Source organism: Zonotrichia albicollis, chromosome 22 (genome assembly GCF_047830755.1).
Source record: "Zonotrichia albicollis isolate bZonAlb1 chromosome 22, bZonAlb1.hap1, whole genome shotgun sequence".
Lineage (NCBI taxonomy): Eukaryota > Metazoa > Chordata > Aves > Passeriformes > Passerellidae > Zonotrichia > Zonotrichia albicollis.
This window is the reverse complement of record NC_133840.1, coordinates 9,589,229-9,611,302: the sequence shown is the minus strand read 5'-3', so window position 1 is coordinate 9,611,302 and position 22,074 is coordinate 9,589,229. Positions and strand designations below refer to the sequence as shown.

Here is a 22,074-nt window from a genome sequence, read left to right as displayed (position 1 = left end):
TTAGGCATAAAGCAAATATCTCCTTTCCGATTCTGCAGCTGCAGTAACGCTGCCGTGGAAGCAGAGCAAGTCCTCAGGAGCCGGACTCGCTCCTGGATCCCCCTTCTCAGCCATCCCTCTACAAACACCCCTGGTAAGCTCATCAGCTATCAGGCTGTTTTAGAATAACATCTGTAAGGACACAAAAACCTCCCAAACCAAACCAAACCAAACCACCACCACTATGAAATTAAGCTAATGCATAGAAAATCCCGGGAAGTCACTGGTCAGAGTGTTTGTTCTTCTGTCTATTTGGAAACACTGCCCAATTCCCTGGCTCTGCTTTGAGGAGACACATTGATCTGGCTGCAAACCTCGCAGCTCTGCGCATCCACGGAGCAGTGAATATCACGTTACAAACCAAAGGATGGATATAATCAGCCTCCTGTGTTGCTGCTGCACGCAGCCAAGGCTATCTGGCCCAGCATCCTGAGCCCAAACACTTCACAAAGCACAAGGAAACAATGTCAGGAATCTTGAGTCCAAAGATGTGCATTCAGTAATGTAATAAAAATTTAGTGTAATGTAACATGTAATAACACAGATGGACATGAACTTGTCACACGAGTACCTGAACCTCTTCATGTTTCCATACAGTGATGAGTGAGGTTCAGAATTCCATTACAGAAGTGAAAAAGTCACCTCATTTTGCTGCTTTAGACAGCTGTCTGGTTATTTAAGTGGGTGTCTCACAGTATCTTATCCCAACAAAAGAGGATAATTTGCTTCTCATCATCTTCAGATCCTGACTTTATAGGTTTTGCTTGTCTCCCTTATATCACACCTCCCAGACTATTAAATTTCTCCTTATAGGCAGGCTGTGCATGTCTCCACAGATCCTTTTCATCACTCCCTGTACCTTTTCTAGGTCTAGGTATCTTTTTCATGGGAAGAGTGAGATGAAATAAATACATTTACCACTGACATACCATCTCCTACTATATGAGCACACAAGAGATATAAAGCAGCTGAAACAGACCCTGAAACCTAGTTTGTCAGTATTACTCACCTAAAAAGTACTGTCAGTGCTGATAACAGTGTCAGTGCATTATCTCAAAGTGGTGCCTTTGACAACCTGGCTACTCATTCACCTGCCAACGGAGTTTTTTGGACCTTTTCATAAACTAGGACTTACACAAGGGATCCAAACACCAATACTGGCCAATAATGGTCACTGCACTTAGGTGGAGCAGAGGCTGCTCTGCCCTGAGACCCTTCCCTGCTCACCCACACTCTGGATTTGGTCCCTGCTCTTCCCTGCTCAGACAGGGAATTGGGATGAAGCCCAGCTGGGCTGATTCAAATCATGCCCATCCATGGCCATAGCTGTCAGAAATGAATTTCCATTGATGCCACAGAAAAATATTCCCACCCTCCCTTTAATTCTGCATTCCTGTGGGAGAACTAACCTGTGCTAAAAGGGTGGTAGAATATCCCAGCTATTTTTTGGAACTGGAGATGTTAAAAATGGATGAGAATATCTCCTATAGGGAGCATCATAAAGAGAAAATTAAAACACTGGCTCTTATCAGCACCTTCTATTTTCTGTGCCTCAAAAGCTGGTTTTTGAAGCAGCAGATGAATAAAGGGGACAGATCTGGCTGTGGATTTGATTGAGATCAGGTCAGTGCAAGAGCCTCGCTTCCTCCCCAGCTGCTGCCGCTCCTCCAGTCCCTGCGGCCGCGCATTCCGAGCGGTGCCGGGGCTGCTGCGGGCAGCGCCGGGCTCCGCACCGCCCCAGGGCTCCTGCCCGCTCCAACCCGGGGAGTTCCTGCCGGTACTGCCCCATCCCGGGGCTTGGAGCAGGAGCAGAGCCCAATTCTGGGAATTCCCTGCCCGTACTGTCCGATCCCGCGGCTTGGAGCAGGAGCAGAGTCAAGTTCTGGGGAACTCCGTTCCCGCACTGCCCCAACTCCGGGGCTCTAGGGCAGGAATAGCGCCCAATTCCGGGGAGTGCCTGCCCGCACTGCCCGATCCCGGCCCTTTTGGCAGGAGCACAGTCCCATTCCAGGATTTCCCTGCCCGATCCCGGCCCTCGGGGCAGGAGCAGAGCCCAATTCCGGGATCTCCCTGCCCCGATCCCGGCCCTTTTGGCAGGAGCACAGTTCCATTCCATGATTTCCCTGCCCGCACTGCTCGATCCCAGCCCTGGGGGCAGGAGAAAAGCCCAATTCCGGGGAGTTCCCTGCCCACATTGCCCCGATCCCAGGGCTTTAGTGCAGGAAAACAATCCCATTCCAGGATTTCCCTGCCCTCACTGCCCTCAGGGCAGAAGCAGAGCCCAATTCCATGATTTCGCTGCCCGCACTGCCCGATCCCGGCCCTTTTGGCAGGAGCACAGCCCAATTCCAGGATTTCCCTGCCCGCATTGCCCGACCCCGGCCCTCAGGGCAGGAGCAGAGCCCAATTCCAGGATTTCCCTGCCTGATTCCGGCTCTCGGGGCAGGAGCAGAGCCCAATTCCAGGATTTCCGTGCCCGATCCCGGCCCTTGGGGCAGAACCAGAACCCAATTCCAGGATTTCCCTGCCCGACCCCGGCCCTTTTGGCAGGAGCAGAACCCAATTCCAGGATTTCCCTGCCCGACCCCGGCCCTTTTGGCAGGAGCAGAGCCCAATTCCAGGATTTCCCTGCCCTCACTGCCCTGGCAGCAGGAGCAGAGGGCGCAGCCGGCGCGGAGGCAGAGCCGGCACCGCGTACCAAGCACAAACAGCTGTGGCTCACAGCAATTACCAGGCCTGGATGTTTTCCACTGGTTCATTAGCATCTGGCAGGACCTAAAGTTCCAGGGTCACAAAACACAGAGCTATTATTTTATTTCAGGAAAACGCACAGCGACATCCCTCGAGAGCTGTCCTTTTGTAATCAAAGGACAAGTGCAGCGCAGGGAATGGAGAGGCGGAATTTGCAGCCATCACATCCCCCAGCCGGGCAGGGACGAGCCCGTCACGCCACAGATCGCTCATTTTGTGTGCGCTGTTGAAAGCCCCCACATCAGCATCCACAAACAGCCCCTGGCAGCAGCAGCAGAGCCCGGTGATTCCTTACAGCACTGACAGCGGCGTGGCTCTGCACACACACACACAAAGTACACACCAGCTTAAGTTTTCAACACTTCATTCATCTTTGCAGTAGGACAAAACACACCATTTATTTTCAAACCTGCAACATCAGCACTTTGTCTGAACTGAGTTTGGTTCTCTTGTTTTTATAGAGCTCCAGTCTTTATGGTGTGTGACACAACAGCTTCACTCCTGTTTGCCAATTCACTTCCTAGGGATGAGATGCCAGACAAACACCACAGAGGATGGGATCCACCCCTGAAGGTGCTGCACTCACCTCCAACACCCTGCTAGCCCACACCTTCTCCAGTCACCCATAAATCACATACTGTTCCTTTTCATGTGACCCCAAAAAGGGAACCATGCTTTGGTAGAATATTTGCATTTCTCCCAGAATAATCATACTTTGATTATTCAGCAGGTTTTGCCATACTCTAATAAACCATTTCAACTGTGAGACAGCATAGAAAAGAATTGAAATAACCTTTTTAACAGACCATTGGTTCTAAACCTTTTAATACACCCTAATGTATATTTAGATATCGATTCACGTTCATTTCAATTATTCCCCATGACAAAGCTGATCACACACTAATGCAATGAGCAGTGTAACAGTGAGTTCTGAGCTGGTTTTTGAGTCTCCTAACAGCAGTGGGTACTTCATGCTCTTCTCTCTGGCTTTGGGTTTGTTGGAAAGTCAGACTAACATCTTGGTGCCACAAGGGAGCAGGGGAAGGAGCAAACCAGACACTATTTCCATGCACTATTTCACTTATTTTCACTATTTCCCAAGGCAGCTAAATGCTTTGAAGAACCCACCTGCACAGCAGAGCCAGTTCTGGAGGTTCTGGGTTCTAAAGAACCCTGACCCCTATGCCAAGCAAAAGCAATCTGTGTGTGCAGGGGGACTAAAGCTAAAGGAGGATGGTGCATTTGCAGCAGGGACTACATCCAAGATGAATTACAGCCATTCCTCTGTTCTTGGCACTATGAGAGCAGAAAATCATCTCCCTCCCTATTATCATAATAGCTTTCACACTTCCCAACCAGCAGAATGAAGTGTGGGGATGCTGAAAGAAACAGCTCATAAACAACAAACAGAAAGTTTAGATACAAAGGAAGATCCCATCTCCAGAAAATGTTTACAGCAATTTTTAGAATTAGCCTGTGGGGAGGGAAAAAAAGAAAGGGGGGGGGGGAGGCAGTTTGGAATAAGAATAAATAAAAGGGATTTTGAAATGTTTTTCACAGTTCAGAATGGCTCCTAATGTAGCAGCCAAAGCAGGGACCCCTGGGAGATTAAATGAAGCTTGTGGGATCTGCAAGCCTACTAAGAAAGGAAGTTTTTCCCAAATTCAGAGAACTGGGATTCTATAGAGTAACTGGGATTCTATAAATGAAGTACAAATGCTGAAGCTCCTGCCTTCCTCTGAGCATGCCCAGCACTCCCCCAGCTCTAAATCAGCAAACACCCAGACTCCACAGCAGCCTTTCTGCTTTAACCCAGAACCACCCCAGCTTTGTATTCCAGCACTTTACATCCTAGAAGGCTTCCAGGGCACAGGCAGTGAGGGAAGGGTCAGGCTGCCCAAACTCAAACAAATCAGTGCTGCATCTCAGAGCCAGCAGAACAAATGAGGCTCCTGCAGCCTCCCGAGGCCAGCACTGCCAGACCTTTGTGGGTCACAGGGAGGTCTCCAGGGAACTCTCATCTTCCAGGCTAATAGAAAGCACTGTGGGATTTGCTGTCTGGTTATTAACATGGTAACAATCCCATCTTGTACCTCAAGACCCCGCTCGCCCATCAACACCATCTGCTCCTTCATCTTGAGTGCTGCTGAATAATCCCAGCATGAACAGGCTGCTGTCAGCTCGGGCTTCTGTGCACGTCTGCAGAGAAACTCTCCAGGTCACTGCTCTGAGCCCAGTCTGGGCTGACAGGATTCCTGTGCTTCACCCCCATAGGCACAGCATGGGCTGCATCCCCTGTCTGGTGTTCCTGGCACTGGCACCATTTCAGCCCAGGAGACAAACACCACTATCAGAGTCACCCTTTACTGAAAGGTTTTTGGTTTTTTGCTTGCCAGTGACTAAGAAGTGCAAGTAACATTTCCCTGGCAGCTCTAAGCCCTGTCAGGTCTGTCAGTGCTGTAAGGTCTTACAGCTGCCTTTCCCTTGGAATGGGATAAAGCCTAATAAGTCAGACCTGACTCAAAGAGTATAGATTAAGGTGAGAAAACCAGTCTGAAGTCCTTTATCTCCCCCAGCAAAGTGCCAGTCTGTAATGAGTTACAGCAGGGGTAACCCAGCTGGGGCACATGCTCAGCTCTCCAGGTGAAATTATGGCTATGGGGCACAAGCACAGACCCCTGAAGGAGTCAGGAACACCTCAAGGCAGCCCACAGAGGACAAGAAACAGGCATTTGCTAGTGGTTGACAACCTGCAAGAGACAGACTGAGACAGAAGCAGGACAGCCATGAGCCTGGCACACAAGAGCTGGGCTCAGGATGGTGACAATCTGCTGCTTCTGCCACACAGAGTTAGCTCAGGGTGCAGCAAGGAGAGCTGCTGATGGTCTGTGATCTATATGGAGCTGTGCCAGGAGGTCACGTGTGACTGTCTGCAGCAGGGGGGGCAAAGGTGGCTCAAAATGTCTTTCTGACCTCTCTGAGAAAGAAGGTGCAGTGCCATAATCTGTAATTTAAACAACAACAATAATTGCCAGTGGGACAAAATCGCTCATGATATTAAGAGATCTAATGATGCTTTTGTAATCCTACACAATGGCTCTGCATTTTGTTCCCTGGCTTTCTGGTTTCTAGAGCTCCAGCACTGTTTGGACAGGGGTTTATTATCTTGAGAAAAAGAAGTCACTTCTGAGGTGACACCAGCACTCTAAAGTGTTTGAAATGACAGGATTCTGAAATGGAGAAAGCAGTGATTTCTGTGACACTCCATCATTTCCTCCTCCTGAGCACAGCTCTGCAATTCACTACAGAGTTTATGGATCTCCCTCATTTACACATGGAACTGGGGTGAGGGAGCAACACATCCAGTGGGGAAGGGGGGCAGAGAAATCCCTGAAAAACCAGAACCTGTTCATGCAATGGATCTGTTAACACTGGAGCACCGACACAAGTTCCCTTTGAACATCAAAAGGGATTATTGCAGGGCACTAATGCCCAGAGCTAAATCAAGTCCTGTTCAGCAGAACGTTGGGCACAAGAATCCCCAGCAGCACAGACTGACTGCAGTGCCAACAGCTCCTGCAGCAGCCACGGGCACAGGGCAATTCACAGCCCAGCGATGAGTGCTGGCACCTCTCCAACACCCACCAAGGCACAGGCTGGGCACAAGGACAGTGACCAGGGCCCAAGGAAGAATTTACACAGAGCTCTGGGCTCCCAAGCAGTCTCAGATCCCACCCCAGCCCACTCAGCATAATGACCTGGAAACCCAAGGCCACCTCTGGCACGACTCAAAACCCCTCTAGTGTCACACAAAGCAGGAAATGCAGCACACTGCAGGGAGGCAGAGCAAAGAAACAACCAGCATCTCCCCAGGCATGGGGCCACTCATCCTGGCTCCCAGCACAAACACCCTGGGAGCTCCTCACTGGGGCTGGCAGGTGCATCACCTGTGACTCTGGGATGCTCCAAAATTCCATGCACCAGGCTGGAATCAGCTCTGAGGATGCTCTGTGCTCACCAGGCAGAACAAACACAGCCTGGAGCCCACATGTTCTCACACGTGCATGGACACCCAGCCAGAACGCAGCCAGGCCATTGGCACCCTCACTGTGCTTTCATTTTCAAAATCATTCTAATTCTTGTGAAGTTTCCCTTTAAAAATGAGATTTTGTTCTTTAATATTCATTGACTTCTAGTTTCCTTCCCACACACAAGGCATTATTTACTCTACAGTGGCTCGGTGCATCAATTATGGTAATAGTTTGTGAATAACATTTGCATTATGGGAAAATGAGCCTGGTTATTTAGCACTAGCCCAACCATCCCTCTGGAAAATTGTCACAAACATATGTATCATATGCCTCCACTTAAACAGATCTGTAATTACTCTGGTTTATTAAAAAGAGCCAGCACTTTTTTTTTCTCTCTCTGTTTTTTTCCCCCTGAATCTTCTTTCTGAGGGCAGACAAACATCTACAGAGCCCTTTCCCTTGCTCAGCCAAAGGTAAAGCTAATGACTGCTGCTACCATGTCCTCTTATTTTACACTGAGATGTTAGAGGTGAAAAGCATCTTCTACATTAGTTTACACTAATGCAGAAAGTGTGGCTCAGTAATTGTGGCATTTGATTAATGCTCCGTTTCAGTCCCTTCAGCTAAATTCCAGCCTCAGTTCAACTACTGGAAATTCTGATTAACATCTGTATTGCATCAGCACCCAGGGTTTATATTCCACAGGCAGCACTGCCTGGTGCACCACAGTCTGTGCTTCCTCCACAGCAACTGCTCTGCCCCTCAGAGAATTTAAAGCAGCAAAGAAAGCATTACACTTTGTGTAATGTGTCTGTGAGCACCTTGTACACTTTTTTTAGAAAAGCTAAGAAATATAACTCAGACAATGGTTGAGTTATATATGCACAAAAGCACCCCAGCAAAATGAACAGCTTTGCACACTGAGGACCTGTAGTACCCAAATTCACAGCATTTCCAACACTCAGACTGCAAAATTCTTGCAAATAAGCAGTTATGTTTGTGCACAGCAGCTTTTGTCTTACTTTTACAGAGCCCACTGTCAGCTCAGGTGTATTTGGAGAAGTTGATCAAGGCTTCAGGCTTTCTTAGAGCACCAGGGCTTCTCCCAGAGCACCAAGTGCTGTCTTTGTAGCTAAGAAATGCACAAAACTGCCCCTCTGCATGCAAAGGGAGAGCAACACAGCCAGGATGATCCCAGCAAAGGCACTTGGCTTCCCAGGTCACAAATGGTAATGTGGACAAGAGAAGCTGTTGATGCCATCAGATGTGCACAGGCAGCCCCACAATCAGAACTGATCTTGCACAGGGGGAGTACACCACAAAGAGACTTAAACCAAGTCAAATGAAAGTGGGAAGAGAGTGTCACCCACAGGTAACACAGTGGTACCTGAGCTGAGGCATCCTGGGCTGCACATGGCTGAGCTGGCCCTGCTCTGTGCCAGGCTGCTGGGCAGAATAATGAGTAACTGTCCAGGCCAGTAATGAGACTGGATAGTTGTTATTATTTAACATTTTTTCACAGCCCATGACTTGGTGATGTCAGGCCAATTCCAAAGTTTCCAGCCAAGAAATGTTCCTAATGAGCCATCTCAAAAAGCAAAAGTTACATAGGCTATTGACCCTGCAACCTTGTTATTTGGCCAGATGTGAAAACAGAACAACAACGTTGGACAAGCTTAGCTTGCTCTGCCTCTGTAACACCTTCCCCTGAGCTCTGTGGATGGTGCACAAGCAATACCCAACCCCCTTTACACCAGCACAGCACACCAAGTGGTTTTTCCCCTCTTGTGACAGAATTGAAACTGGTCTTATTCTGTACCAGCACATGGTGTGTGCACTTGGAAATTGCTGCAATGTCTGTATTTCCAGCTCTGGTGAGAAAATCTCCACAGCAAAAGTGCAGCAGTGGCACCAAGTGCTGTGTGCTGCACCTCACACACAGGCTCTTCCAAGACAGGTGAGGATGGAGGTATAAAGAACAAATTGGTTTTTCCTGTGATACACTTGAAATTTAAGTATTAACTTAAGTACTGTTATAAAATGCACAGTCAAGGCCAAAAGCTCACCCCCATCCTATCTAGGCAATGCCAGACTCACCACAGCAATCCCAAATCCCACCAAAACTTTTCCCTGTCCTCTGGCCAGCTGGGCAGCACAGCACCATGTTTGCCACAGGGCTCAGAGGCAGAGCTTTGTGTCCTGCCTCAGCAGGAGAGGTGTGCTGGTTTAACAGCAAAGGGAACAGGCTGGCACTGCTTGACAAGTCAGAATCAAAGTGTCTGCAAATAGAATGGCAAAGGTCAGAGGGATGCTGAGAGCTGGCACTGCAGTGATGTGCCACGAGCTCTTCTCTGCTGGAACACCCTCAGCTCTCATCTTCAACACTCTCTCCTGCTACACATTTATCTTTCCCATCCTAAGAGAGGAAAGATTAAAACAGACATGTAAAAAGGATGAGGAGAAGAAAACTGCAGAATAGTCCCCTCCCTCATTTTAATTATTGATGCAGACAGCCTAAGCAATCTGTAAGCCATATACATAATGTATTTACTTGAAAATCCCAGCAAATCCACATGGTATTACAGAACAAACTACAAGCTGATCTGGGAGCACTGTCTTAAGAACTGGGTAAGCTGTCTCCATGTACTCAAAAATCTGTTTGACAAACGGAAAGATTAGATTAATGTTAATAATGCTAACGTGCTCAGCAGCACTCCCTGCCCCAGCAGCGGCTTTGGGTGCCCGAGGTCTCATCTTTGATCCCTCCAGATCAGCCTGTGCTGCACACACTGCTTGTTTAGAATGACAAAGGCAAGGCTGAATCACATTCTTGAAGCCCCTCTCTCCCTATTTGATTGTACACCCCAGCAGTGATGTTTAGGGATCAGCCAGAAACCAGTGGATGTTTTACACAGCAAAAGACCGTATTAAAAAAAATAAAATCACTTACAGCTGCTTCTAGGTTTGGAGCTAAGGAGGGTGGGTGAAATAAAAGGGAAATGGGGGCAAAGAATCAGACTTCAGCCTGAATTTGGTGAGAGATGCTGTGTCCCCCCCGCTCTGTCACTGACTGGAACCACCTGGGCAAGAAACACATTCATTAAAAATAACATTCCCTGCAAAGCTGAACAGACAGGGTAAGCAGCAGGCAGCAGTTTCCTACAGCATGAAAATGCAGAATCTGTAGCTCATTGAGCCATTCATTGTTTTAATTCCTGAGTTTCATCTCACTCCATGAGAGGCTCTGGTCAGCACAGCTCTCTGTTCTACACTGCACATCCCTCCATGATCTGTGAGCCACAGGGCACAGGGTGGGCACTGCCACTGTCCCCCCCCAGCTCCAGGAGGTGGCACAGGGAGCCCAGGGCCAGGCTGAGCCCTGAGGTCCCAGTGAGCCCCACACCACCCCCGTGGCCCAGATGCTGTGAGACCCCTGGGGCACAGCAGAGCCTGTTTGCAATTTTCTTCTCAACCACCAGTACGAAAACACAAACCTTCAGACAAACGGATCCTTCACTTCCTCCTTGCTGCTTTTAGTGGTTTCTTTAATCTTTTAAGCTTCTGGGTCTAATCCAGCAGCTGCCATCAAAAGTACTTACACAACTGCAGGGGAGGGAGGGGGAAGGAATGGGATACACCAAATCATGAAACACATTTGCTGAGCAGCCTCTTTGTTCTCAGCACAAGTGAGTGCCTTTGGAAGTTATCTGTTCACAGCCCAAGCACATTTATGTACCTGTGATGTCCTCTGCTGCCTTATCTGTAAGAACAAGCTAAGGAGGAATGCTACCAATGAATCAGATGGCACATCTGAGCTGGCACTGTGCAGCACAGCGTGGGCAATGAAGTGGGGGATCTCTCCAGTGAGCAGCTCTTGCATGAATATGCTACAGGCAGGCAGCTCCCAAGATGACAAACGCTGCTCTTTTCTGAAACTTGAAAATATTTAGTGGTGTTCTTCACAGAAGGCTCCAGTGAGCACTCACTAACTCTGCTCCCATTTCATCAACAACAGAAAGCACATTTCAGATCTCCTGGCAGAAAAGTTTAACACACGGTTGAGAGCACAGAAAAAGTTCAAAATCCATTAACAAAGAGAATAAAAAACTGTTAAAATATCACTATTAAAAACAAACAAACTAACACACACTCCCAGAGGACTCTTGTATTGAGCACCAGGATCTTGCAATTTCTGCAGAATGCCAACAGTTGTCTTTGTGCTAAACCCCAAGTTTAAAGGGGCTGGAGGGTTGGAGAGGCACCAGATGGAAAAATTCCAGTTAAGGTTGTGCTTCTGCTCCTGGTGTTCCCAGGACACAGCACACACAAATGCTCTGCTCATGCTGTGCTGTGAATTTGCTGGTACATCCTCGTCAAGTAAAATCTCATCCCTCAGCATACTGACATCTATGCTAAGTTTCTAAAAATAGCATGTCCTTCTTACATAAACATGACATAAAGGAATTAGGTGACAGCTGACCAAGAGCATCCCTTTAAAAGGCAAACTTTGCTGAGCACCAAATGCAAGCAGCACTTACAAGCAGCCAAGCCTTTTTGTGTTAATTGGAGAAGAAAGCTTCTAGATAAAGTCCCAGTTTGCCTGGAAAGGAAAGATATTTCCTCTGCACACTGACTCAATTACTCCTATTCCCACTTATTTATAATTTAAGGAGTTTTCCAATGGATTTCTGCTCCAGGAAAAGATCTGCCATGAGCACCTTTCAGGTGCAGGTCTCACAGGAGCTCTGTGATTCCCATGGCAATGAAGAACTTTGTCATTCAGGCAGAGCTACCATCCAGGCTTTAAAACCTCACCTAGAGTTTTCTAGAAGGAAAAGCTTCCAGAATTTCCAGAGTCTTTTTACACTACATGACAGCTATCCAAACACAAACCAGAGCAGTATTAACTTCTTGCATCTGCAGGCATTCTGAATAATTCTTCAGTGTCTCAGAGCTTATCCCTCCTAGCAACAAGATGAACTTCACCAGAACCAAATCAGCAATGCACAGGAAAGTTAATATGCAAGTGAGTCTGTGGGGGAAAAAAACAGTTTTAGCATAACCTGGCAAATCCCTAAACCTCAGGGAACTGAATTATATATGAATTATTAGATCAGGATTTGTCTCTATGCCAGTGCTGAATACGTCAAGGAGGTGCAGGGCACCAGGCAGCCAGGAGGTCCCTGTAGCAGCATGGAGAGAGAATTAAACAATCACTCCAGAGAGGCACAACTGAGAAAGGCAACACCAGCCATGCCTGGCTCCAGCCAGGAGGGCCCTGGGGCCATTTGCTGTCGGGGCAGGGGAGCACCAACCTCAGCTGCTGGGGCTGGAGCCGCTGAGGCTCTGAATTCCTGCTCTGAATTCCTGCTCTGAATTCCTGCTCTGAGTTCCTGCTCTGGCTCCCCTGACAGCTCCCAGGGCTCCATTGCAGCCCAGGGGTGCCCTGAGATGTCCCCAGGGCACGCAGGGCTGTCCCCAGGGATGGCCATGGCTCCCCCAAGCGTGTTTGCCCTGGCAGCTGTCCCAGTGCAGTCGGGCTCTGCGTTAGGGGCTGTGCTGAGGACACAGCATTTGCAGGTTCCAGCAGCTCTCTGTGGGTGCCTGTTGCCAGGGAACAGGGCTGTGTCAGGATCTCCCCCTGCTGCTGCACAGCCTGCTGAGATGGCTGGGCAGACCCCACAGCCCCTGCCCTGCTGCAGGCTGTGTTTAACTCTTCACTGAAATTTAAACAGCTCCACAAACAGACTGAGCTCTCTCCTGACTAAAGGGCTATCTAGGCCACATTACTTGGAAAAACTCGTTTGCAAGCCCCTGCAGAGAGAAATTAATTTACCTGGGTGTTCAGCACGCAGGTCAGCCTCCCCTGCCAGCACAGCCTCAGAGACAGGCTGGGCCAGATGGGCTCCTCCATCCTCCCTGCTGCTCTGGGTCTGCAGGCAGCACCCTCCTCCTCCTCACTGCCGTGTACACAGGACACAAATAATGAGCTGCACCATCAGCTGAGGGCATGACCCCAAATGCTCAGTGCCTGGGTTAAACACATCTCAGTGAAAGTAAGGCATGGAAACAGGATGTTCTCCCATCCTCAGTTAGCCAGGCTGCCAGAGTTCCTGCCCATCTGCAGAATTTCCTACATTCTCCCCATTCCTGAAATTCAACAACATCTAGCTTGTCTTGTGAATGGCATTGGGAGATACCAGAATCAAGTTTTGGATAAGCCAGGACTTAAAATAACTACACCTTTTAAAGTATCTTTGGAGCTTTGTTTCTCACATGTGCTGTCCCTGCAAGTGTTGAAGCCTTCAAAGCCTCTACAGAGGCTTCCACTCTCCTCAGACTGCACAAATTCTGTGCCAAGGAATTAAAACTTCTTTTTCCTTGTAGCAGAGCAAATACCCACTGTTGTAGGTTTTGTGCACTATTTTCTGATGGGTATCACAAAGCCCTCAGCAGTTCCCAGCTCTGGCCCAGGACAGTCAATGCAGCAGCAAGCTTTGCTAGTATTTTTTCCATAACAGAACACATTTTAGATCCAGAAAAAAAGGAATTCAGAAAAAGGACTGATGTGTTTCAATATTGCTCTGGGCATCTGAGTCTTCTTCAGCCACCCAGCCCTGCAAAGCAGAGGCCAAAGAGCTCCTCACAAATGACTCTTGTTTCCCCTGAATGTTTTTATTCATTGGCTTCAGCACTGTTGCAAAGCACATGGGAGAGATGGCCCAAAGGAAGGGGACAACATCCCCACAGAAGCTGCTGCTGATAAAAGCAGCATTGAACAGCATTGCCACTGGCTGGTCACATTTTCCAAGGAGAGAGGCAAGCAAAGAGGAGCAGCATTATGTGTGACACCCAGCTTCACAGCCAGCCTCAATGGGGCCCTGACAATCAGCTCTTTGTGAGGCACAGCATATTTTGGGTACATCCACACACTTGATCCACAGCACGTATTGTATTGAACAAACAAATTCTATCAGTGAGCTGTGGAGTCCACTATGAAAATGACTGAATTACAGCTCCCATTAAGAAAGAAGTAACAGGTCCTCTTACACCTTACCCAGCAGGACTGCAGAGCTTGAGTTGAATAAAAAAGCAGTGAGGTAAATTACTGGAGATGAACTTTCAAGCTAAATTGAAGAAAATTTAACACTTTCCTCATACAATTTCCTCTTTTTATCTCATTTCTACACCCTCATGCACTGATGGATTTTAGCCAGGTAAGAAAGATGATCTAGGTTGATTCTTCTCCATTCTTTTTCTACTGAAGGACCAAGCTGTTTTGGAGAGGTAAAAATAAAATCTGAGTCCATGTTATATTCCACATTCTTCCTCCAGCTAGGAAGAAAAGGCTGCTACTGGAGCACCTATTGTTTCTTCAAACAGAACCATACTGATTTATTTGAATAATAACAACCTTAGTGTTATAAACTGGTGTATTTTCATTAGGCACCACTAGCAAGCAAATGCACATAGCAACATTTCTTCAGGAATGTGTCCAACTGCACAGGGGTGAGAGTGTTTACACTTTTCTTTTTTTTTTTAATTAGTTCTTTTGTGGAGCCTCTCTGTTGGCTTAGAAACCCTAGTTTGAACCAGTTTGAACAAAGCTACTCTAGTAGAAAACAGAGCAGGAACCAGAAACTCCTTTGTTACAGTCATGCCTAAATCTCCCCAGCTCTAAGGCTTTGTTTTACTCCACTTTTATTTAATTGTCTGCTTTGAGCATTAGTGTTTGCTGTGCTCTGAAATGGCCAGACAGCAAAGACTGGCTTTGGGCAGCTGGAGATTCCCATCAGCCTGGCCCAGGTGACTCCCCCAGACATCCAAGGACACGGCTGGAGAATGGAAAACCAGAACACACATAGAGGTGCTCAAAGAAATGGATCTTCTATCCCAGTTATCTGTCTAAATGGTCTCTACAAATGGTGAATGATGATTTTGGCTTCCATTTCCAGCAGAAAGGGAAGCAGCACTTCAGCACCCTGTGCTGCTCAGAGCCCCATTCCTGCTCCTCACACCCACAGCCGTCACATGTGGGCAGTGAGGCAGGCACAGGATTCTGGTCCCAGCACGAGCAGCTGGGGCTCCTAAAGAGATTCAGGGCTCAAAAAGCAGGAGGAGGCCAGCTGGATCAGCTCCTTTAGCTCAGCATGGCCCACAGAGGAACAGGGGCGATCCCTCAGACTCCTGTTTGCATTGCAGAGTTAGGAACACACACATCCCCTCCAGCAGCTCGAGCTGTGGCTCCCCACAGACCAGAGCAGGGCGTGGGGATTTGCTCAGCTTGCACAGCTCTGCCTTGTGCAGAATCTGTGCCATTCCCACTGCCTGGTGAGTGCTGTTCCTCTGGGAAAAGTGTAACATGTTCCCCAGGAGGTTTGGATGGCTGCCTCGAGATGCCTGTGGGTTTGGGCTCAGACACTCAGGATGGAAGCACAGCCGTGGGGCTGCAATGACACCTGCTGATGAGGGACATGTGAGAGCAGCCAGGGCTCCCAAAGCACATTACACCTCACTGAGCTCCTCTGGAAACACGAGGCTATGGGTGGGCAAGTACACCAGGGCATGGAGGAAATGCTGCAAGATAAAAACCAGTCAAATCTCTGTTTCCAGAACACAAGGGAGAAAGCAAGGTACTCACAAACCTGAGCAGCTGCACACACTGTGTAATGGCTTGCAAAAAACGCCCTCCAGCAAAGATGGTATCGCAAATATTTTGGCAATACAAGGAAAAGAAAATAAACGCATATTCTTTTCTTGGTATGATCTCACATAAAATGAGCATGAAATGTTTTCTCCTTTCCACATCTGCTGGGCACCTCCTGTAGCCATGCAGAGCAGGAGCCAGGGGAAGGGAGGCAGCATTCAGCATTTGGACACGGGCAGACTGTCCCTCGTGTCCCCTGCAGGCACACTGCAGGTGAACACAACAGCCCCAATCCATACACAGTGAGCAGAGCCAAACCCATGGCAATCCATCACACTTCCAGCAAGACAGTCTGCATTTATTCCCAAAACACCAACATACATGGGATACTTAAATCCCTTGAGCTTCCTAAGGATTGTTTCTGTTTTCTGCAAGAAGAAGCCAGGATGGAGCTTAGGGCTTTTCTGCTCAGCAACCAGGGCCTCTGCAAACAGAGGGGAACAACAGCTGCTGCTCCTCAGCTTTAAAGGATGCCATCCATAATGACATTACACTGTCCCTTTTACTCAATAAACACCCAATTTAAAAATAAAACAGAACTCTCCTTTGATCTGTGACAGCTCAGAGGGCTGAGATGGAGGGTGAGGGGAAAGGAGGGGGAAAATGGGCACTCATGTCAGGCAGGGATCCAGAGCACTTGGCAGGACTGGGTCCCCACAGAATGCATGGAAATCAGTGTAACACAACAGCAGAACCATGAGAGATGGGAGATAAATGTGTTTCACATAATTTTTTTTAATTAAAGGTAATAATAAAAACAAATCTGTACATCCCAGATACAAGACATTTTCAGAAGTCTTTCAGCCAGGCAATTTGCTCCTCTCATGCACTCCAGCAAGCAAACATGAAAAGCTTTCCACACACATGCCATGCCCTGGCCCAAACTGGCTTTGCCTCCCATTGAGCCACCTCCTGCTGCCCTCAGTGAGGATCAAATACGGCAGAAAAGAGAAAGTGAAGGTAACCACTCACACATGAAAACTAACAACAGGAACACCAGCAAAGGCAGAGAGCAAACTGCCCTGAATGGGAACCTGCCTGCTGCAGGCTCTGCTGCTTTGCATCTGCCTTGCAGCCATAAATGTGACAATAAGGGCAATGTGTGCACCACCACCTCTCTGACAAGAATTCAGAGCACCCAGGGTGTCCAAGCCCCTGTCTGGCTGCTCATGAGCCCCTCGTGAAGCGAGGAGCCAGTGGGAGGCAGGGTTCTGCTTTCACCTTCCCTTCAAGCATCTCCCACCTGCAAACAGGGGAAAATGCAAACAGACAACATGAACAGGAAAATAGGTCACACTTGAGTGACTTCAAACTTCAAAAATAGGAAGGGATTCAACACAGGAGAAAGGAAAGTGACAGGAGAGCACATCACACACTTCTGATGAATCCATTTGATCCTGTGACTGATCAGACTTTTTCAGTGAGATTGCTTTCTAATTTATGCCTTTAAATGGAAATAAAGACCTTGATCTTAGCATTAAATCTATGCAGATAGATCCTTGAGGCAATACTTCTACAGAAAACACTTCTACAAAGTGCAAAGACATGAAATTAATAATGCAAACACTGTATGTGTGTCTAGAGTCACTCTTGAGGATTCAGCAATTTTGCAGCTGTCAAATCCTCCGGTAACTCCTGCTCTGTCATTTTGACTTTAGTAGTAATTGGAGATTTCCTTAAAGCCTCCAGCCCAGGTGCCTCTCCCTGCCTGAAGAGGAGTGTTTGGGACGGCCAGGGTGGCAGAGGGAGGTGTGGGCTGTCCCCTGCCACCCTGCTGTGCTGGCAGCAGGCACCTGACGGGCTCAGCGCCACATCAGCTCCCCACACTGAGCATGAAGTGTCAGTGCCAAGGGCTGCTGGAATTAGGATCACTGTTAGATTAGTTAACAGCTGTATAATTAGCCACGCTAAGCCTAGATGTTTCCCCTTGAAATCCAGTTTTTCCAGTTATAAATAGCAGTGTTAATGATCTCCAGCATCACTGCTCACACTCGGAGCCCTCCCTCCTCCACCGGCTCTGGTGTCACTCACTGAATGTCACATTCTCCTGACTTCCTTGTAACAGCTATAAAGGGAGATAAAAGAAGAACTAAAAAAGGCAGAAACCAAAAATAAACCCCAAACTGAAGTGGACCAAGAAGGATTATTTTCTTTACATGCATTAAAACCTTAAGAAATACCAGCTGCAGCTTGTACTTAAACTGTACTTTCAAGCATTAACTTAATTACATTTCATGAGAGTGGGAGGAGATAGCACCAACATTTCATAGCCAGGTAAACTGAGACAAAGGAGTGCAATAGTCTGGAGTCACATAGCAGGATGATGAATGGGACCCAGAATGAAACCTGAGTGCCCAGCACATCACCATGCTATTTACCAAATGGGATAAAACACCAGGGCACTGCAGCACTGAGATGTCTTTCATAAATCTGTCATGTCACACCACATGCTAATGAAGGGATATGAAGAGCATTTTTCTTTATTTTGAAGGTATTCAGTGCAGGAAAATTTCAAAAAATAGAGTTCACGCTCTTTAGATAAATTTGATTTGCCAGTCTATGAATGCAGCAGAGCCCAGATTTGTCATCTCTGAAATCTGAAGTTCAGACAATACAATCCTTAAATCCTTTCCATGCTGCTAATTTATCACCACTAATATTCTCACCTAACCAAAAGAATCCACACCTTTCTGCAATGATTAAAAACATTTCTTTTTAAACATTTAATCTCAGCAGAGCTTTCTGAAATTCTGCAGTGCGGCAACACAATCTCTGGAAGTGTCCATAGCATGGATTACAGATGCAGTTACTGTAAAAAATTTATAATACACAGATATTTTCAGCTGTTCCAAATTTTTCAATGTGGCTAGCACCACATGTCTGAGAGAAAAAGCATCTTTGGAGGTATAATATAAACAAGTGAGAATTTTAAAAAGCTGTTTCTAGGAATACTGTTAGGGCTTTGATGGGGTTTAGAAATAAAAATGTGAGATAAATGTGAGGTAAATTGAAGACTTCTGCTCACAGCTCCCTGTGTGGTTACAATCAGAGATGGTGGCCTGTGCTTTTGCACCCCAGCTTTGCAAAGGGGGTGCATTCCCTCCAGCAGCCCAGAGCCCAAGCTGCCTGAGGAGGGCTGGCAGAGCTGAAGCAGAGCACCAGGCTGCCAGGACATTCCCTCCACATTATACCCAAATCTGCACTAGTGCTTGCAACCATTAATGACTTGAATGCAGTGAGGAAACAAACCCCCACAGGCTGAGGCTGCAGGGAGCTTCTGAGAGCAGTGCAGGACTGCCAGCATCCAGCCACACCACAGCACCTGCTGGCCACACCTATACCTATAACCTATACCTATACCTACAACTATACCTATACCTGCACCTATACCTGCACCTGCTCCTCCACCTGCTCCTCCTCCTCAGGACACTTCCTGTAGGCACATAGTTTGTATTAATTGGGAGTGGGGCTTCGTGTAAGTTTGTGGTCATTGCGACACAGTTTGTGTTAATTTGGGATGGGGCTGTGTTGTAGGCCCAGTTTGGGGTCACTGGGATGGGGCTGCGTTGTAGGCACAGTTTGTGTTAATTGGGGTTGGGGCTGTGTTGTAGGCACAGTTTGGGGTCACTGGCAGTGGGGCTGTGTTGTAGGCCCAGTTTGGGGTCACTGGCAGCAGGGCTGCGTTGTAGGCACAGTTTGGGGTCACTAGCAGTGGGGCTGTGGCCCAGCCTCATCCCCAGTGGGTCCAGCTGTGAGCAGCAGGTGAGCAGCACTGACAGCAATGAGAGTGTGCTGAGCAATCACACAGGGAACAGAGGGCACAGTGCAATGCATGAACATGAGGGGTGTAAAAGGCTGGAATAAAGAACAAGAAGTGCAGACACTTGCAGCCTTCTGATGTGACATGATGTGACTCAGTGTGGGTTGAAGCTTTCTGAAATTTTGTGGTGATACTCTGTATTGTGGCTCAACTATGTCTCAAAATTAATATAAATATCTGTCTCAACTGCAACATATACTGTACCAACTTCCTACAAGGAGGAAAGAAATCTCAGGATGCGTTTCTTTCAGAGGGGAGAAAGCAGCACTGGAGGTGAGGTGGCTTCCCCAGAGCAACCTGAGACGCTGCTCTCCAGCCCCCAAGGACACTGCAAGCACTGCCATCCCTCCCTGATTAATAAACCAAGAGCCAAATCTTTGACTTGTGTTCCAGGAGCAGCAGTGGCACAGCACTGTGCTAAGAGCTCCTCCAACAAAAGGCATAAAAAACCTCTGCAATTTGGGATGATTTATCAGCACCTCTGTGAGCCAGGCTTCCCCCAGCCAGATCTGCTTGGGTATTGATCAGCTGAACAAGGAGACAAGTCTTTACACCAGTAAAGTCTGAGAATATGTACTGTAAGCAAATCACAAACCCCCCAAAATAGATATTCTGTATTTTATCCATTTGGTTCCTCAACAGAATTGTGAAAATCTGAACAAAACCCCACAAAACCAATCTTAACCCCAAAGTCACTGGCTCACGCATTTTAACAGTGGCTACTGATTTTACTAACTTAATTTTCTGCTTTCCCCACTTCATGTGTACCCCATCTCAAACTGGAAACATTTTCAGACAGAAAACTGCTCCCTGCCGGAGCCTCTTCCAAAGGGTCTCATCACAAATTCCCACAAGTGAATTTCACAAGTCACTTAGCAAAATTTTGCTTATTATTTTGTAGTGAGTGGAAACTTCTCAACTGGGCAACTATGCCCAGACAGTGGATGATATTCCCAAATGAAAATGGTGGCTCTGGTGAGCACTTTTTCTGTGAAGAAAACACAGAAACAAAACCAAGAAAAAGAGGAAATTAAGAAAGAATGTAAAAATAAAAAGTAAATTGCAGGGGTTAAGGCAATAAATTAGCTTTCTTAATGATCTGAAAGTTCTGGCAATCCCTAGCAGGATGCAATAACCTCTGCTGCAGTTTCTTCTCTCCTCCCCTCCCAGCTCTCATGGTGCCATCCCAGTGCCAAGCAGGGAAATCACAAAGGAAAAGCCATTAGAGAGGCAGCAGGCCATTACACTTAGCTGGTCAAGGGTAATTACCCTAATTAAAACACTGGTAGAGCTTGTAAATAGAAACAAGTGACTTGCCAAAGAAAAATCCCAAACAACCCCTCTGGTCCCTCTGTGGTGTCACTGGGCAGGGCAGGAGCTGCTGCCCCAGCTCTGCAGCACCTCTGACTGTGCAGGGCCATCTGCCATGGGGACACTCCTGCAAATGGAAAATACCTGAGCTCCTGGAATGGCTTCCCAAGAAACCCTGGAAGATAAAGCCTGAGAGTGCCCAAGAGCTGAGAGGAAACAATTCATGCTCCCATTCACTTGCTGGCCTCAGCAGCTTTGGTCCTTTGATGATCCCTGTGGGTCCCTTCCAACTCAGGATATTCTGTGACACTATGATTTTGTTGCTGCCTCCTTTCACCCAGGCAAAAAATAGCATTTGCACAATCAGTAAAATGCACACAATCAATATCTCCCCAAAAGAGGGTCAATAACTGAAACAGCTATTAAGTTAGAAGTCACACCTGCAACAACATTGAAAGGCCCCACCCAAGCCATGCCTTTGGCTCTATTTCAAATGTCTGAGTTCCTGGGGTCACTAAGGCAAAACCAACACCTTGAATGAATTTCTGCTGGAGCTTTTGCCCTGTGAAATCACCGTGGATCACCCCCATGCTTTGACAAGCTGGGGTTTCACACCCAGAGCTGGTGGAGGACTCACAGCTGTGGATTTGACTCTGCTTTCAATCCCCTCTGTGCTGTGTGCTGTGGAAATGACTCTGCTTTCAATCCCCTCTGTGCTGTGTGCTGTGGAAACACGAGGCATTGCCCTGGCTCTGCAAAGCTCACAAATCCCTGGGACAAACCCTGCAGAATTTGGCTGCAAGCTCACTGGATCCACTGTTCCTGTGAGAGTTGCTGCATGAATATCTCCCCCCTCACACAAGGAAGGAGGAGCACGGGGCTCTCTGCCTCGTGGCATCGCTCCAGGCTCTCTCAAAGCCTGCAGTGGTGTTGCTAAAGAGCCACTGATCCAGGGCTGTAAGAGTTCTTGGCAAAAGCCTGCGCTGGATGGTGCTGAGCCAGGGAGAGAGGAAAGGGCTGCTGCACCGTGCTCAGAAGGAGCCAGAGCCCAGCCAGGACAGCTCTGACCTGTGCTGCCCAGGGCGCTGATAGTTCTAGGACAGAAGCCTTTCATCAGGGGAAAAACACATCTTTTTTCTTTACACAGAGGGACCTTTTGTAGTGGGAAAACAAGCACAGAAGATGAGAACTCGACATTGTCACCAGGCCAACAAAAAGCATCACCTGAGGCAGATCTGACACTTACAGCACATGGAAGTGAGAGGGAAACATCCACTCTTGGTGGCTTTAGTGACACTGTGCTGTAGGAGGGTATTGTATTTGCAGGGACCCCCGTGGCAGGAAGGAGTGATGAATCTGACTCCATGTGCTCAGAAGGCTAATTTATTACTTTATAATACTATATTATATTAAAG

General features: G+C 47.7%; 1 protein-coding gene across 6 annotated transcripts in view; it reads right to left on the bottom strand.

The window, feature by feature from the left end:
* The window catches only part of AUTS2 (activator of transcription and developmental regulator AUTS2), a 798,387-nt gene that overhangs the window by 531,220 nt on the left and 245,093 nt on the right, over positions 1–22,074 (bottom strand). The gene's annotated exons all lie outside the window — the stretch shown is intronic.